We start from the raw sequence: 17,948 nt of genomic DNA, 5'->3' as shown, positions 1-17,948 counted from the left end.
AGTGCTTTTCTCTTTGGGGACCCTGGCTGTTATTGCACATTTTTCATTCCCAGGAAAACACAAAGCCTGTCCATTTGGTGTGAGCGGTGAAGGGAGGGCTCCGACAGGTGCCATTGGAAGCCGGCCGGTGGAGGAGCCACTCGGAGGGCAGCAGGCTTGTTTTGATCCCCGCTCAGATGGAAGGCTTTAGCGGAATACCCTCTCCGGCCGGGGAGGGGACTCTTTGATCTCCCTTCGCCTAATAGGCAGCCCCACTGCTCTGTTTCCTCTAAGGACAAAAATAAACAGAGAAGCCGAGTTTGTGAACAGCTGCATAAACAATGCAATTTGGAAGTATGCAAAAAATATGTGGGTTATATATACATTCATACGTATATCCTCTTGATCCATGTTTTGCTTCCTTGTGACCATCGCATGATCTGAGAAAGATTTCCATCGGATGTAGTGAAATCCAGCCCCTTAATGCTCTGAGGGGTCGAAGGCCTCCGAGCATTTGGGCAGAAGCATTTCTTTCCCGTGGACCTGAAGCAGTTCTGAGACATTCCGACAATAGCGTAATAACAGCGAGGGAGTTTGCTGTGCCAAGAGTGGGCCGCTCCCCCTCCACAGGGTAGTGACTCGCGTTGACAGTCTCATGTGGAGGTGACGAATTGACACTCGTACAATGGAGCCTGCAGGTCCGAAGCCAAAGTCATCTTCCTTCCTGTGCCCCTTCTTTCCAAGGAGGTCTTGCTTTTGACATCCATCCTTTATTTAATGGGGTCCCCATTTGCCTGGTCCCAGGCAGCAAGCTCCAGTCTGAGTGTCCCTCATTTCTCTGTTACCCCCCACCCCTGGTCCATCTCCATGAAGTTTCTCTTTCTTGCCTGTCTCTTCGCTGAAACTCATAGCTCAGGCCATTATCACCCAGACTGAAGTCACAGCCTCCTAACTGGTAGCGCGCCTTTACATTGAGAGATGACAAATGAAAACGGGTTTGGTAATGCACGTGGTGGAAGGGGAAGCGCGGACGCACGGTGCTGGCTCCCAGGAGAACTCGGAAGACACACTGACTTTCAAAAGACAAGAGAGGTTAACCGTGTAGAGACTCCGTTTCACATCCGAATGCTAGTCTCCAGTTCTCTTCCACGACTTTCCCCCCGTAGCTCACCTTGCACCGTCCTTGTCCTCTTATCTCGGTCGTGGGGTTCCTTTGCGCGGGCAGTGCTCGCACCTGTTCCTCCTGGCGACCAGCGTCCCGGTGCTCGGAGTGCAGCTCGCTGCTGCACCTTCCCTTCCCTGAACATCCCGGGCAGAAGGGTCCACTCCCTGTACCGGATTGCTACAGGCCTTCGGTTCTTTGTTCCATATTTAGTTGAACACCTTGCTTTACAGGTGCCTCTGTGTATAACCTGTCCCCGTACTAGAGTACGACTTCCTGGACGGGACACTTCTTTTTTTTTCCTTACATATATTTGTTCCTACAGAGCGAAGCATGGTGCATTGCACAAGGTAACACCTAAATAAATACTTTAAAAAGATAAATGGAACGTACTAAACCATGATAACCGCACACTCACCGAATATCCCTGGTGCCATTGTTTGCTTCCAGCTTTATTGAGTATAATCGACAAATACAGTTTTAAGATATTTTCAAGTATATGTGATGATATATGTATCCACCGTGAAAGGACACCCTGCTGTGAATTAATACATCCATCGCCTCATATGCTTTCCTCTCTCCTTTCTTTTTTTCTTTTTTTTTTAAGATTTGTTTATTTTTATTCATGAGAGACACGGACTGAGAGAGGCAGAGGGAGAAGCAGGCTCCTTGCAGGGAACCTGATGCGAGACTTGATCCCAGATCCCAGGATCACAACCTGAGCCAAAGGCAGGTGCCCAAACACTCAGGTGTCCCTGAGCCACCAGGTGTTCCAAATTTTTCTGGGATTTAGTTCTTTTCTTGCGTGAGGGGGATGGTGAGGGTGGGAGTGGGAGGGGAGGGGAGGGGGAGGGGGGAGGGAGGGAGGGAGGGAGGGGAGGGGGGGGGGGGATTTTTGGGGATTTCTTTTGTTTTCTTTTTTCTTGTTTGTTTTTGTTTCTTTTATTTTCTTTTCTTTCTTTTTTCTGTATTTCTTTCTTTCTCTTCCTTCTTTTTCCTTTCCTTCCTTCCTTCCTTCCTTCCTTCCTTTACTTTTTTTGAGAGAGCATTTAAATTCTACTCTTGTAGCAAATTTTAATTATACAACATGGCATTATCTATTATAGTCATCATGTTATATGTTAGATCTCCAGAACTCATTCTTCTGATGATAATGCTGCCCTTTTACCAACCTCTCTTACTTGCCCCATCTTCCAGCCCCTGGCAACCACATTTTTACTCTGTTTCTAGGAGTTAGACTTAAAAAAATTTTTTTTTTTATATCCCACGTCTCAGATACTGAGCAGTGTTTGTCTTTCTTTGTCTTTGTGCCTATTATTTTAAACAAATGTTTAAGGAGCTCTTCATTAATAAAACTCACAGAAAATGTCCTTTCATTCCTACAACAGTCCTACGGCATAATTATTTCTTCTGTCCTTGTATCACGGTTTAGAAAACTGGGGCTCAAAGAGATTAATGGATTCCATCGGGACCATGCCACTTGTTAGTGTCAGGATCTGAACTCAAATTCAGGACTGACTCCCCAAACCCATGTTTATATTTTGGAGCCTTGTTGTCCCTCAGGAGCCTGATGTAGAGACAAGGTAAATAAAGCACAGTCACCATCACACTGCAGCAAGGTGGCTCCGGGAGGAGAGGTGCCTGTGGTCAGGCTCCGTGGGGAGACACTCGTAAGGGCATCACAAGAATCAGAGGACTGTGTCTGAGAGGGGCCTGTGAAGAGGATGGACACATGGACTTTCTCTGTGCTGGGCTAACCGGTCTCAACAGGGCTTGAATGTAGATCTGTTCCTTATAGGGTTTCCATTCAGCTCAGCATACATTTCCTGGTAAACAGTGACATTTACCCTCGAGTTTTTGGCTTTTTATGGCTTCTGAGGTAATAGGTAAGTCTGTAAAATGCATAAAATAGAGGAAGAGAGAGGCACAGAGAGACCACTAGAGAGACTACAGTAATTTATTTTAAAAAGCAGGTAAATGGGCAAAAATAGAGGAAAGGGATTGAAAGGTACAGATTTGCAGTCCTAAAATAAAGAAGACATGGGTGTATGATGTATACCATAGGGAATACAGTTAATAATATATAACAGCTTTGTAGGGTGGCAGATGGTAGCTAGATTTATCACTTCATACACAAATGTTGAAGCACTATGTTGTACCCCTAAAACTCATATAAAACTGTGTGTCAACTATGCTTAAATTAAAAAAAAATAAAATATGTGTTTGGTAAAAAATTTTAAAACTCAGTTAAAAAAAAAGCAACTGTGTTTTCCGTTGTTTTCAAGAATCCACACTGTGGAGAAAAACCAAGGGAGCACTGAGTGGGTATCTAATGAGAAAAACTGACAGCGGTCTGCCAAAAGGATTTTCTAAACAGACATACCTTTCTCACGTTCAAGTGGAGAGTGTCCGAGTCCTGGAGCCCATTGGATGGCACCAGAGAGGCCCCTTGGTTGACCTCCCACGTGCTGTGGGGCCTTCCTCCACAGAACGCACAGGTTGTCATGGGTTCTGCTTGGGTGTCCAGTGGGGAGGTAGGCACCTGCTGCTCTGCTGTGCGGCCCACCCCTCTGTGTTCGTAAAGTTAAAGCCACAGACTCAGACTCCTCATTTCGTGCTCTGGAGCCACACATGAGAAATCTGATTGTCCAGGGGAAGGCCCCTCAAATGTTCGAAGGCAGCTTCTTTGTAGTTCTGCTGAATCACATTGGGTTAAACTCCCTCCACTTTCATGTAACATAGGCTGGGGGTTGGGGGCACACAGAGGGGAGCCCTTGCTTTGTGTATGATGCTACTTGCTAAGCATACAAAGTGATAAGACACAGCTTTCCCTCCCCGTAGGAGCTCATCGTCTAGTTCCTCCAGAAATTCCTGGCATGCTATTGTTGCCATCACCCTCTCCTAGACAGTCAAGTTGCATTTAAAGGATGGTTTCAGCAGTTGGACCCAACGCTCTCTGCGCAGTCTTTGTACTTCCCTTAGTGAAGCCTTGGCTGGGCCGTTTGAGCTGTGATCAGCTCAGATCCCACTTTGCGCCCATCTGCACTCCGCAAACAACTGTGAAGTCAGATGGTTTCCATGTTGTATTTATTTTTGTAAATAGATTGAATGTTGTATTATTCATTCAGTCATTCAGTCAACTTTGAGAACTAAATATTTGGGGCTCTACTGGGTAGCGCTTCTCAGATGCAGTTCTGGCCAGACGTAGTTTTGGAATCCAGCTCAGTCTGGTAGGAAAGAGACACATAAACAGAAATTACCGATATGGGGGGGACCAGTGCTCTGATAGAGATGCTAGGCGATCTCAAAGGAGGGCCATTGAACCCTCCCGGGATAAAAGGGTGTGGGGAGAGGGGCCAGAGGAGGATTCCTGGAGGATCTGGTACCTCCGTCAACTCTTCAAACGCAATTAAAAGTTAACCAGGTGAGGGAGAAGCAGGCGGCCAGAGCCAACTTTGCAAGACTAAGGGGCGTGAAAAGGCCTGAGGGTATTTGGAGGAGAGGCTGAACAATAGGCTCCCTGAGGAGGGCGGAAGCTGCAGAGGTGGGCAGGGCCGGGCGGGGCCTCCCAGGCCTCCCTAAAGAGATTGGGTTTTGTCCTGAAAGCCACTGAAGACCTGTTGATCTTAGCCCCATTCCGGGCTTTAAAAATCCTGGTCATACCGTGCGACGTACTACTTTTTTGTGCCGGGAGGGGATTCGATAGGCACACCTTTTCTGTTTCTAGACAAATTTTGGATAAAAATAGTGCAAAAGGGGGTAATAAAAGTAGGACTGAGCCCCTCAGTATGCCCTGGGAGGGGGCTGTTAGTGAGCAGGACCACCGGCGGGCCGCGGGGAGGCCTTCCAAAGCCGCTCCGCCTGCCCGACGGGGCCCTCGCCCACCCGCGGCCTCCTGTTGTGCTTCATCTGCATTTCTGTGCCTATTTCTGGTCCCTGGCTGTGCTCTTCCACTCTGCGGCTGGTTCTTAACCTTGAGACATCTTCTGAAAGCTCTCAGCCTCCCGGGTCCCTGAACCATTCGCCAACTATGCTCCATCACTCAGCCTGTTTCTCTCTTTCATGGTACTTAGCACGGGTATGAGGCCGTATTTGTTTCCTTGTTTACTGTAGTATCACGTATGCGTGCTCTCTCTCTGGATCGCAGGCTCTACAAGGAGAGAGACCGTGTCTATTTTGTCTACTACGGGAGCTCAGGAAATATTTAGGTGCTATTAAAAGAGGAAGTTTCTATGGGAATACTACCTGAATGTGGTTGACGCGAACCCTAAGGGATGGGCAGTGACCTTTGCTGCCCTTAGCTAATTCTAAAACACTATCCAGGATCCAGAGCAATGGCCTCATGAGAGACCAGCTCCCATCATAGCAGGATTGCTCCTAAGTACATTCTTGGACTGGCTTGATACATTCTTGGACTGGTCTGTGATACAGCAGACTTCCCGGTCTCTCTGGTTGTGCTCTGGTGACCCTGCATCTTAAGCTGGGAGTCTATAGAGAAAGGCAGAGAATGGATATCAATGAGAATGATACGGACACAATGAGGTCAAGCTCAGTAAGCAGCCCTTTAAATCTTTAGGGAGCTGGGCTTATATGGAAATTCTATTTCTGTAACTGATTTTTGGGCTTAATGGGCTTGATGGGATTGGGAGAAAAGCAGGAATTGCAATGAGGCTCAAGGAGGGCAAAAAACACAGAAAATGGGTTTATTAACTTAGAGCCTTGGGAGGTTCATTAGAGTCCAGCAGGCCCGTCAGTCGGTCAATCAACAAGGGTTTGAAAAAAAAAAAAAAAAAAACAAAAAAAAACAAGGGTTTGTTGGTTTGTAGTTTGAATTTGGTTGTGAGTTGCTCTCCACCCTGGCTGCACAGTAGGATCCCCAGGCCCCACCATAGGCCGGTTACATCAGAACCTCTGGGGCTGGGGCCTGAAAATTAGTATTTTTAAAAAAACTCCCAAGGTCATTTTCATTTGCAGTTGGAACAGACACTCCTAGGAATAGAGTCTCTGTGGAAGACAATCAGGTACGAAATAGGGCTCCTGTCCTCGAGATGCTTGATTGGAGCTTGAAATTTAATGCCAAAAACTTAAAGTGATAATGTAACGTGTGCCCAATAAGTCGTTTATAAAATGGATGTAGGTGAGCTTGGAATAGGGAGATATTTTTGTGCTTGGGATGTCCGGGCACTCTTGATTAAGAGCCAATCATGTGCCCGGCCCTGAAAGAAGTTCTGAAGGAGACCCAGAGGAGACTGTCACACACAAGAAACTTCTGTTTTCGGTGGAGGGAAACAAAAACAACAAGCTCTAAGAAAAACAGAGTTCCGCTGCAACCTGGAAATTTAAGTGCAGTAAGAACTCCAGGAGGCATCCTTAGGTGTATTTGGGACAAGTTTCTCATTGCAGGTGGACTTTTGAGTGTCGCCTCAAAGAGGTGCAAAGAATTCATTGAATTTTATAATTTATAAAGCAGACAACAAGGACATGCTTCTCCCCAGCACCACCACGCGAAGCGGTTTCCACGGAGGGTGTCCTGTCGTTTGCGGGGTGTACTTGGGAGCTGTGTGTTGTTACGCCCTGTTCTTTCGGCTTTGGGGGGTTAAAGAGATGTGTCCAAGGTCACACCAAGTTATTAAGCAGGGTCAGCTCTTGAGCTGCACTTGTGACCATCACCTGTAGGACCAACGTGAGCAGGGGAGGGAGGCCCGAGTGAGCAAAGTGTGTTTTGGGTACGTTGCCTAGGTAGCAGGTTGGGTTGAGCGTGTGATGATTGGAAAGGTACCTTGGGGACCAGCTCCACTGTCAGGGGCTTTGACTGCCGTTTCACGGAATTTACCTCCATCTCCTGGAGACGGAGGAGTCCTGGAAGGTTTTCGAGGCAGGGAGTGCAGTGGTGAAAGCCGTTTTTAGGAAACCGGTCAAGCCCCAAGACACGGACAGCAGTTAAAAGGAGGTGTCAGTGGTCAGAGCGTGAAGGGTCTAAACAAAGTTAGTGGGATGGAGTGGGGACAGGTGTGTGTGTGTGTGTGTGCGGGCACGTGGGGGAGGGATGGCCCTTCTTTATGTCCAGAGGTGGCAGGGCACAGGGGATCAGACCTCAGGAGTCATTTATGTTTTTTTTGTTTGTTTGTTTGTTTTAAATTTTTTAATTTATTTATGATAGTCACACAGAGAGAGAGAGGCAGAGACACAGGCAGAGGGAGAAGCAGGCTCCATGCACCGGGAGCCCGACGTGGGATTCGATCCCGGGTCTCCAGGATCGCGCCCTGGGCCAAAGGCAGGCGCCAAACCGCTGCGCCACCCAGGGATCCCCATTTATGTTTGATAGTCGTTTTTGAATTTCCTTACATGGGTAAGGTTGAGAGATTTTGGAGTTAAGAGGGTACATTTTTTTTTTTAAGATTGTATTATTTATTCATGAGAGACACACAGACAGGCAGAAACACAGGCAGAGGGAGAAGCAGGTTCCCTGTGGGGAGCCCCATGCAGGACTCGATCCCAGGACCCCGGGGTCATGCCCTGAGCCGAAGGCAGACACTCAACCTGAGCCACCCAGGAGCCCCAAGAGGGTACATTTTAGAGCCAACGTTCAGAGAACAGTGGCAACTTTTCTGGAATTAAGTTCCTTGCATCTAAATGGGTGCTAGGCTTGCAAGGAGCGCATATGACCTTTGATCCAGTTCAGTTCGGGCTGTTATTTAATTTAGGCCCTGTGACTAAGCTGCCTTCTGTGGCTCCTCAAGAGCCCGGTGACAAAGGAATTACAACCTTTGATTCTAACGTAGGACTCCAGCAACATTTCCCAGCTTGCCAGTAGACCTCCTTGCTCAGTGCCTTGCTGTCCTCTCTTTCGTGTGAACGGACCTTCCCCTAACAACCTGAGACCTTTCTCCCCTGAGGGAGATCTCCTCCGAGTGTGGGATGGGAATCTTCCGGAGATCCTTTTCCTAGGCTTCCAGGATGCGCTCTTGATACCTGTTACCTGCAAGTCCTGTGTTAGCGCTACGCCGAACTGCCAGCACCAGGAGTTAGTCGGCTCGCAGCTCTCTTGTGACTGTTGTCGTGCAGTGGCTTGAGAAAGACCAGTGCCTCCATTGCAAGTGTCCCAGGTATGTGAAAATACTACCTGAGCCAGGTGTGAGAAATTCAGATGCGTTATTACTAATGATTTTCGGAAGGGCTGAACAGTTTAGGCCAAAAATAATTAGGGTGAACAATAGAGCTGTCAACAAAGCTCCCAAATAATGAGATAGCAATTAATGAATGGACTCATTGTTCTCCTTGGCTCCAGGGCATTATGTATTTCATTTTAAGTCATGGTAGGGAGTACAGTTCACGTATACCTTTATTTAAAACTGTTAGTTTAATGCCCATGGATTTTACTTTTGTTCACCATTTTAATATTCAGTCTTCATTTAAAAGTGAGATGATTCCCCTCGCCTCAACCCCGTTATAAGCCTTATGAGCAAGAGTGGTTTCGGTGCTCTCAGTTTACTCCCTATGATAGGCCTCATAGTTAGGCTCTTAATAAAGGTTCTGATGGTATTAATGATGATAATGATGAGTTTTAAGTGTGCTGATGTTGCCTACTAAGGCAAACTCTTTGATGTTTTCCATGACTTCGGTGTGGGGCCACGCTGGCCAGGTGTTCTCTCCATGACCCTTTCCCCCTTTCAGACCCAGAAGCATCAAGAAAAACCTTACCTTGTTGTTGTTATCATCATCATCACCATCATTATTTTTTAGCAAAGCCTGCAGAACGTCATGGGAAATGTTCTCACGTAACTATTCCAGGCAGCACGCTTTCCTTCCTACAGCTGGCCAGAGATTTCGGATAAGCAATATTGGTTGCTCTGCTGAGCCCATTTATTACAATAGGTATATTAAATGCGTCAGCCATCACCTTTAGCACCTCTCTCTTTTCCTCAAACCATTTCTCAGATCACGGAACATTGGATCCTGGGACCTTTTGATTCCTTCTTAAGACTAAATTATTCAAAGAGTCAGAAGCTGAGGAATGAGCATATCCTTCATCACACAAGATATGTTTAGACATTTATCAAGATTTGGTTTAACAAACTTCTCTTAACTTCCCCTTGTACCCTTCCTCCTGAACAAAAGTCATGACCCTTGATGTTTTTGAAGTGGATGGATGGCTTAACATCCCGCCGGTCTCCCTGTATCTCCCGTGGTCTTGTTTCTTGAGACTGCTTATTATGAGGTCTGGCATTGCCTGGGCTTTTAGCTCCCTTCTTAGGCTTTTTAGAGTCCACGTCTAGAAGGACCTATCCAGTTTCAGAGATGCGGACTTCTTAAGAATCTTCTGCCCTTTGCTTTATGTTTTTTCTTTTATGGGAAGGATTGGATTAGATGGGCTGGCTGTTCTCTCTGTGGGTCTTCCCATGGTCTGCAGGTGCCTTCAGGGCCCGAGGCTGGTACAGAAGATGAGGCCGAATGTGGTTTTTGTTTTTAAATTCCCACACTGTGACCCTGTGAGTTCTGCTGCTTCATTTTTCAGTGTTTGGGAACCAGGCCAGTGCCTTGGTCCTATATTGTTTACCCAGCCTTGACAGATGGGTGATGCTCCGTGGTTGTTGTGGAGAGAGTAGGGTGTGGTTAGGGGTGGAGGTGGGAATGTTGGTTAAGAAAGACTAGCAAATGTTAGCGTGTTGAGAAGGAGGAGGAGCAGTGCTGGGGAATGGAGACATTTGGCAGGACAACCTTTTCCTACAGAAACTTTCTCAGAAATGGCTCCGGGAAAATGAGTTGGCTCAGTGTTTTTGATTGATGAGCTTTGAATATAATGTGCAAAGAATTGTGAAGCTAAGGATCGTGTAGAGCCTTGCTAGTTAAGAACAAAAAGAAATTGCAGAGTCCATTCAGCTGCTCTTGGAGTTGGTATGTCGGGACCAATAATTTTCCCCTTGAACTATGACCGGCCAGAAGTCTTAACCAGTAGGTGAGTGGGTTAACAAGTTGTCACCACTCGTTTATGGTTAATTACTGCCTTAGAAAAGTGATAACTTGAACCTGACTCTAATACCTTCATTATAGGCCTAAAGATGGAAAAGATCAACTATGCTTCTTCCTCTCCTCTCTGAATGGATGGTTTCCACTGAGATATTGGTATGGGATAATTTAGCTGCTGCCTGAGGTTATTTGTGGAGGCTTTTGGAGTGTCCTAGGAGTCTATCTGTCCATCACTTTATTTGTATGTATCCCTCCTGCATCCTGCCAGTCCTTCGCTGAGTTGTGGGGTAATAATATAGACACAGCTGGACCAGAGAGCAACACTGCTGTGTTCTGACTCACTCTCAGCCCCGTCCTCCAGGGCAGGGAGGACACTTGCCCCGGAGTAGCCCTCATCTCACGCTGTCAGCTGTGTGATGGGAGAGGGAAGGCAGGGTCTGGCCTGAAAGGACCTGAATGGGCAGCTGGATGGAGAGCCTGGGCAGTTGGGCCAGTGGAGGAGAGCTATGGCCCAGTTATAGGACCGTAAACCCACAGGGCAAATTGCATGTTTAAGCTCTTCTCTTTGGGGGGCCTAAAAGTCGCACTTGTCAAAAATCCTCTTTTCTGGGCTGTATCCGAGTAGCAGAGCTGAATCCACATTGCAGGTGTTGGAGGGACTGGGGCAGGTTGCAGAATCACGTTGTCTCTATGTTGGTGGTTATACTTGGGGTGGGAAGTGGGTTCTGTAGTGTTGACACCAAGAGGGGAGATATTCTGGGAAGGACTGTGCTAGCCCAAAGGTCCCTGTTGGATGATAAGTATAGCTCACATTTGTCTTGCCCCTTTCAGCTGATAGATAGTACATAGAAAGTGACATACGCGGACTATGACATTAACGTTTCTGATTACATTTCAAAACCTTGTTCTGACATCCATCTTATTTTAGTAGGCCAAAGAGATCTCAACCTTTAAAAATATATACTTACTTTAAAACTCTGCACCTTTGATGTAATGTTGGTACAATTCTACACTGCAGTTTATTGACTCTTTTTTTTTTTCTGTTGCTAGAATGGCCTTTCTTGAGCCTGTAACCTGGAGCTCAGAATCTAGTGAGGCAAGGGAGCATTTGTTTTTTCTCCTTACTTTTCTCCAGCATTTGCTAATTTGTTAGCAGCAGGGGAAGTGTATTTGAGTAATTAAGGGAAACCCAAACAACACTGATACATATCTCCAGGAATAATGATTGCAAGTTCTATAAAAGCGCCTCTCTGCTTCTCACATGGTCAATGGGGAAATGGCTCCTGGAAAATGAGAAAATACCTGGGCATCTGGTTACAAATCCGAGTTCTATGCCCGTGTGTATGGCTTGGCTCACTTCTTTGGTCTTGGTAATAGGGCCATTATTTCTGTGTTAGATGGATTTCAGAATGTCATGTGTTGTTTCCATCCACGCTGTTCCCCAGGAAACACAACTGTTTGTTCTCTTTTCTGGCCTGGGCTAAAACCTTGGTGCCATCTTTCTTCCAAGCAGAGCTTCTCCAAACAGGATCTCCTTTATCTTTCAGAAATCTTTGAACGTCGCTGGTTTTTCTGGACGTGGGAATATACTTTTTTTTTTTGGTGTCTATATTTCTGTAGATTTAAATTTTATACATGGAAACCTGTTGCTTCAATTAATGTGATTTAAGAAGAAACAAAAACCCATATCCTTGCCTGCCTTTTTCTTTTGAGGATTGGGCCCCATGTCATAAGAATTATGGGGCCCTTGAGATAAGGGTTGACTCTTCTCAGGCATTGTGAGCCAACACCAGGGCATAACTCATTAGCACTCCCTGGAAGAAGCAGAAGGTTTTTAACCATGTGAGCGTGTACATTGATTATCTGGAACTAGTACTAGGATATCAGAAAGGAAAGTCCCCGGTAAATTGTATTTTAGAAATTTGGAAAGTATTGTGATATAATTAACTGATCATGGCCATGAATTAGACAGTTATCTGTGTAGATTCCAGATATGTGCCCGAGTCATTGATAATTTTTGCTCAGACTAAGAGATGGGTATGTACGAGGTTTAGCCCAATAAGCTCAATAAGCTTTCCTTCTTTTGTCCCCTCTATCTGTCTCGGTAGAGTTTAAGAGGCATGCGACTGATTTAGTGACTTGTTGAGTCTTTCCTCTTTTAGACTGACCCTTCCTACGACCCTTAACATAGGGCGAGTTGTTGTTGTTATTATTATTATTATTATTATTTGTAGTGAGCAAGTCAATGAAAATGTTGCAGGCCATCAAGCTGTAATACATAAATCAAAGGTCTACCCTTATGTTCCTCCTCTCTTCCTATACATGTATTTGCCCAATTTAGGAGAAATTTCTAAGCAGAAGTCTTTCAAAATGGCTTGTGACATATCACATTATTAGTTGGTAACCTCGAAAACACTCAAGCTTGGGCTCATCACTTTAGCTTCGGCTAAAAATGAGCCGCATGATTACAGCCACTGTGGAAAAGAGGATGGAAGGTACCTCAAGAAATGAAAAATAGGACTACTTATGATCCAGCAGTCCCACTTCTGGGTGCACATCCAAAGAAAATAAAATCACTTTCCGCAGAGATATTTCTGCATTATGTTCGTTGCACCATTATTCACAGCAGCCGTGGCATGGAAACAACTCAAGTGTCCATTGACAGGTGAGTGGATAAAGAAAACATAGAGTACACATGCAGTAGAATATTATTCAGCCTTATAAAAAGTCCTGCCATTTGTGACAACATGGGTGGACCTGGAAGACATAATGCTGAGTGAAATAAGCCAGACACAGAGAGAGAAATATTGCAGGATCTCACTCAGGTGTGCAGTCTAGCAACTCCTAGAAATGGAGAAGAAAAGGGTTACAGAGAGCTGGTGGTTTGGAAAAATAGGAAGATGTTGGTCAAAGGGGACTGACATCCGTTTATGAGACTGATGCATTCTGGAGACCTAACACACAGCAGGTGGTGACCACGATTAAGAATAATGTGTCGTGGGCAGCCCGGGTGGCTCAGCAGTTTAGTGCCACCTTTAGCCTAGGGCGTGATCCTGGAGACCCGGGATCGAGTCCCATGCCCGGCTTCCTGCATGGAGCCTGCTTCTCCCTCTGCCTGTGTGTGTCTCTGCCTCTCTCTCTCCCTCTCACTCTTGCTCTCTCTCTCTCTGTGTGTCTCTCATGAATAAATAAATAAAATCTTAAAAAACAGAATAATGTGTCTGTCGTGTACTTGATATTTGCCAAGTGTATTCTTGCCACACACACAGAAAGGCAATTATGTGAGGTGATGGCTATGTTAATTAGCTTGATTGTGATAGTCATTTCACAATGTGGGCCTATATCAAATCATCACGTCGTATACTTCATATGTATGTAATTTTTATTTCTCAATCACGCTTCAGTATAGCTGAGGGGGGAAAAAGGGGAATTGCAGTGGCCCAGAAATTTCCACATTTGTATTTACCATGTCCTCTGAGATTATCAAAATCACAGAGCTTTTAATTCTAGGTTGCAGAATGAGTTAACGATAAGAAGAAAAAAAAATAGACCACATGAAAGAAGGAAATACGTGTCTGTGGACAACCATTACTCAGTTCTTTGGTTAGTTCCTGCCTAGAATGACAGTACCGTGACATGAACAGATCATTTGTCCCTACCTCTAGGGGTGTGAGCTCTGGTCCTAGTTCAGACATTGGCTTTCTGGGTGACTCTGTTGAATATCATCTGCCTCATACATCAAAGGCTGGGCTAGAAAAAAATATTCTCTGTGTTCTGTTAGTCATCGTGTCATTAACTATAAATCACATGGTCCCAAAGTCTTAATTGTACATAGACTTTATGCAAGATAGTTGCAATCTGGATCACCTATGGGGCTAGCAAAGGAGTATACAGTTTATCACTCCACATCCTTGTGAAGTGAGAAGATTGAGTAGTGCTGGAGAAACTTACCTGTGGGCATTAAAACTCTCATTCTCAGCACACTTGTTTAATTCAGGTAATATTTGTTCAGTAGGTATCCTGGCAAAATATGGGAGGCACAGTGTGGAAGATAGAAATGTAAGGCAAGGACTTTACAGTCAGGTTGAGAAATTTAAGAGACACACACTGTCTCCAAGTATGATAATTGCTGATAACATGATTGCTTCTTGGTACCAAAAAGGGACCTTAAGAACCATCTAACGTCCTCATTTACGGAGAGGAAGATTCAAAGATCTCATTACGGACTGAAGGCTACATAAGCTTAATGTTGGCATTGTTGAGGGTAGGGTTGGATCTTCACAGACAGGATTTGGCCCAGTGTAGGGAAGGGGAAGCTCTTCTTGCTGTAGGGAGCAACTGTCTTTGGTCCTAGTTGGTCAATGGGGTAACCGTGGTTCACATGATTCATGTTCACTGGTTTGCAGAATCTTATTGCTGTTATTCTTACTCTTACCCTTATTAGTCTTACCTTTTACCATGTGCAAGAGCAAGACTCAAACATGAGTACATATTGATATTTCTGCTATATAATTTTCCAACGGTTTGTCTGCCCTTGATCTTAATGGCCTGAGTAGAAGAGAAAGGGAGAGGAATTTGTCCATTCTACCCAACAAGATCCTTCCACCAAACACAGAGTTTCTCTTTCCTCCTCTCCTTGATAGGGGAGTCTCTCCAAAGGTTGACTCCTTTTTCTGCCACGTAGTTCTGTGTTCCCTGACTTCATTCACTGTATAACCTTTAAGGAGGCACTTTTACCAGAAAACAAAGGGATTACCAGGAAGAGGAGACTGGACCACAGAAGTGATACGACCGCCCTTGTGATGTTGAGACAACTGGATGAAAATGCCTGTATCTGCCAGTCGTTATGGCAAAAGGGGATGATCTGATCCCTGACTATATCTGGGGGGGCCTACCAGCCCCTGGTTTGTTGGAGAGCACTCCAGTTTAGGGACTTGCCTTCTTGTTCCGGCAGAGAACTCTTCCCATGGTCCCCACTCAGCAGAACCAGTCTCCACCTTAGAAGCTCTGTTATCCTCTGGTGAGGCCCAAATGCCGTTTCATGCTGTGTTTTTGTTTTTCTTAAAAATATATACATATATTTTTTACAGTTAGTATTTGGCAAATTTGAATACTTTTACCTGTCGTCTTTTTATTCTCTATTAGTCTTTGGTTAGAATCTCAGCTAATCTCATCCTTCACATCTCCGTTTAAATAACACCCTTTTGGGGGCATCCTGACTGCCTATATTTGGTTAAATCCTCTTGCTGAATGCTCTTTATAGCACCTTGAATTACTTCTTTCTTAAGTGTCCGCCATCTGGCCAGACCATAAGCTGGGCAAGGACCTGGTCTGTCTTGTGTACTGTTTTATCCTCAGTTCTTGGCACGGCGTCTCCATGAGGTATTCCATAATTTGTTAAATTAAATTGAATTTTATTCTCTTTTATCCCACTTTGTTTCTATTCTTTGCAACCAAAGGCAAGCTATAGAGAATACATTTCAGCCAGGATTAGAATGCATAGGGAGAAGGAGGAAATGAACTTGAATTTGGAAAATTACATTTTGGCACGAGACAGGTTCTAAGTTTGGCAGATGCTTTTCCTTCTGGGTAATCAGGAGCTCGCCTGTGGACCCGCGGGGCCACTTGCAGAAAGGTAACCTCTTGTGGCTTTTTCTAGAAGCTTTGCCCAGTGCCCTGGTGTTAGGCACATGTCCCCAGCTTGCCTGGTAGAGATTCCCATACTATGAAGGTGGGTCTGGACGTAGCAGAGAAGGGAGGACAGTTTCAGAACTGAAGTCAAAAAGATTCCCTAGTGAGTAAACTCACTGAATGTTTTTCATTCTTGAAATTCTCTTTGGCCATTTTCATCGAGCCTCTGCTCTTCTACTTGTGCTGCTTCCTCCTTAGGCAAGTCTGTCTTGTTTGTTGCTTCTTTTTCCTTCTCCAGCCCCATTGATAAAGTCGGACCCCAGGGCCCAGGCCTTGATCCTCTGTTGTTTGTAAGTGTTTATTTCTTGGAGATGGATTTGACTTTCAACCCTTCAACTCTGGAGCACTTCTAGGCACTATGGCCTGTGACTGTCCCTGCCTGTTAGGCATCATCGCTTGGGTGTCCGATTGTTACCGTAAACTCAATAAGCCTCTGTAAGCCTGATCTTTTCCACCAGGACATTCTCTCATGGCGGAGGTGCCACAGTTCCGGCCTGGGCCGCTAGAGTCTTTGGGTATTCATGTGTCTGCACCTGTCTCCCCCTGAGTCTGGTGGTTTTCCAGATCCTGTTGGGTTTTTCCTTGACAGTGGGTCCGGCATCCATGCCTTCATTTCTCCCCCCAACCCAACTCCTCCTCTTTCCACGATGAGGCCCTATATTCTCTAGAACACAGCCACCTGTCCTGAATTCCTAGGGTTCTTATCCTACCCAGCATTGCCACATGCTTCTTGGTTTTCCTTTGTTTTCTTTTTTTAATTTTAATGTCTCATTTTCCCAATGAGATAATTAGCTTTTTGAGGGCAGAGATGGAGAATTGTCTTCCTGTCTCCAGCAGTTAGCACAGAGCTGCAGAGCTGTGGATCAGGTTCACTGGTGATAGTGACAGTGAACAAGAAGACTCCTCCTGGTCGGCTTTGTGTGGACTGCATCCGTGGGACACCAGGACCCTCATTAGAAATGGCAAAACGCAAGGTCTGAAGCAAAGGGCTGGATCCGGTCAAGCACAAGAGAGCGGTGTTGTGACTTCTAATGAATAGAGGCATCTCCAAACTATGGAACATTGCTTCCTCCTGAGTGTTATGAAAAAAATCAGTGCCTCTCTTGGTCTGGCTCTTCATTGTTGGAAAATATTTCTCTTCATGCTCATTATCTGTCGTCTACCTTCTGCAAGCCCGTGGAGAGGTATCGCTGCCATTTTATAGAAGAGAAAACAGAAGCTTGGGAATCTGGTTTGACCAAGGCCGTAGAGCCCAAAGGTGACAGAAGCTTATCTCCAGCCCCCGTCTTCTGGTTCCAGGCAAAAAATGTGTGCCCAAGACATGGAGTTAGACACTGGGAAGAGGCGCATCCTGCTGTTGTCCTACAGAAGTTTGCAATGTCGAGAGAGAGAGAGAGAGAGACAGAGAGAGAGACAGAGAGAGAGAGAGAGGTGTCAACACATTAACTCTTACTCCAAGGTTTGAATTAAGTAAGGGTGAATAAGGACACAAACAAAATGCTGTGGGCGCTGGAAGGTAGGAGTGATTAATTCAGTCTTTGTACTGAGCAGCAGCTGCTCTGGGAAGCTTTCCGACAGTGAGTGGTTACGAGGTGTGGAAGAAAGCAGGTGTGGGTGTCTGTAGAAGACAGGATGGCCGGGAGGAGAGAGACTGTGCCATCTCCAGTATGTTCCTTGGCAGAAGGGCCTGGGGAGTGGCGGGGGCTCAGGGTGGCTGGCCCCCATCCCTGGGTAGTACGACGTCCAGGGCAGGAGGGGAAGGTCCCTAAACCCATCGGCCCCAGTGAGCTCGGTTGATTTTACCACGGGCTTTCTCGGTGTAGACCCGTGTCCCTGTGGGCGGCTGCCGTTTTGATGACACTGCGGGCTCACTGTGAGAGGACTGAGCTTGTCTCTGCTAAAATCCAGAATCCGAACAGATGGCGCCGTGCCATAGGCCTACCAGGGTCGCTCCGAGGTCCTCTGCCTATTTTCCGAACTCCCTACGTTTTTCTAAATGCACCCCCCACGCACCCTGAAATGTGTTCTCCCTCCTTCCTTGCTTTTTCAACCTTTGTGAACCTTCTGAAGTTTTTATGTAGCTAGATGCCTCTTCCAGGGTGGACAGAATGGCAGTCTCATGGGGATTTTGGAATACGTTTATTCCGTG

At 45.8% G+C, this 17,948-nt stretch overlaps 1 protein-coding gene and 1 long non-coding RNA gene across 3 annotated transcripts in view; one reads left to right on the top strand and one right to left on the bottom strand.

The window, feature by feature from the left end:
- The window catches only part of BARX2 (BARX homeobox 2), a 73,494-nt gene that overhangs the window by 28,202 nt on the left and 27,344 nt on the right, over window positions 1-17,948 (top strand). The window lies entirely within an intron of this gene.
- LOC111095782 lies at window positions 3,115-11,820 on the bottom strand. 2 transcript variants are annotated; one of them, XR_005359052.1, is made up of 3 exons: window positions 11,411-11,820; window positions 5,387-5,629; window positions 3,115-4,368 (listed from the first exon to the last, which is right to left on the bottom strand). It is a non-coding gene; the product is annotated as an uncharacterized LOC111095782 (long non-coding RNA). The 2 variants fall into 2 exon arrangements; XR_005359053.1 differs by lacking the exon at window positions 3,115-4,368 and adding an exon at window positions 5,124-5,291.

This window comes from Canis lupus, chromosome 5 (assembly GCF_011100685.1).
Source record: "Canis lupus familiaris isolate Mischka breed German Shepherd chromosome 5, alternate assembly UU_Cfam_GSD_1.0, whole genome shotgun sequence".
NCBI classification, from domain to species: Eukaryota; Metazoa; Chordata; class Mammalia; order Carnivora; family Canidae; genus Canis; species Canis lupus.
The sequence above is the reverse complement of the archived record's forward strand: the minus strand, read 5'-3'. Positions and strand labels throughout refer to the sequence as shown.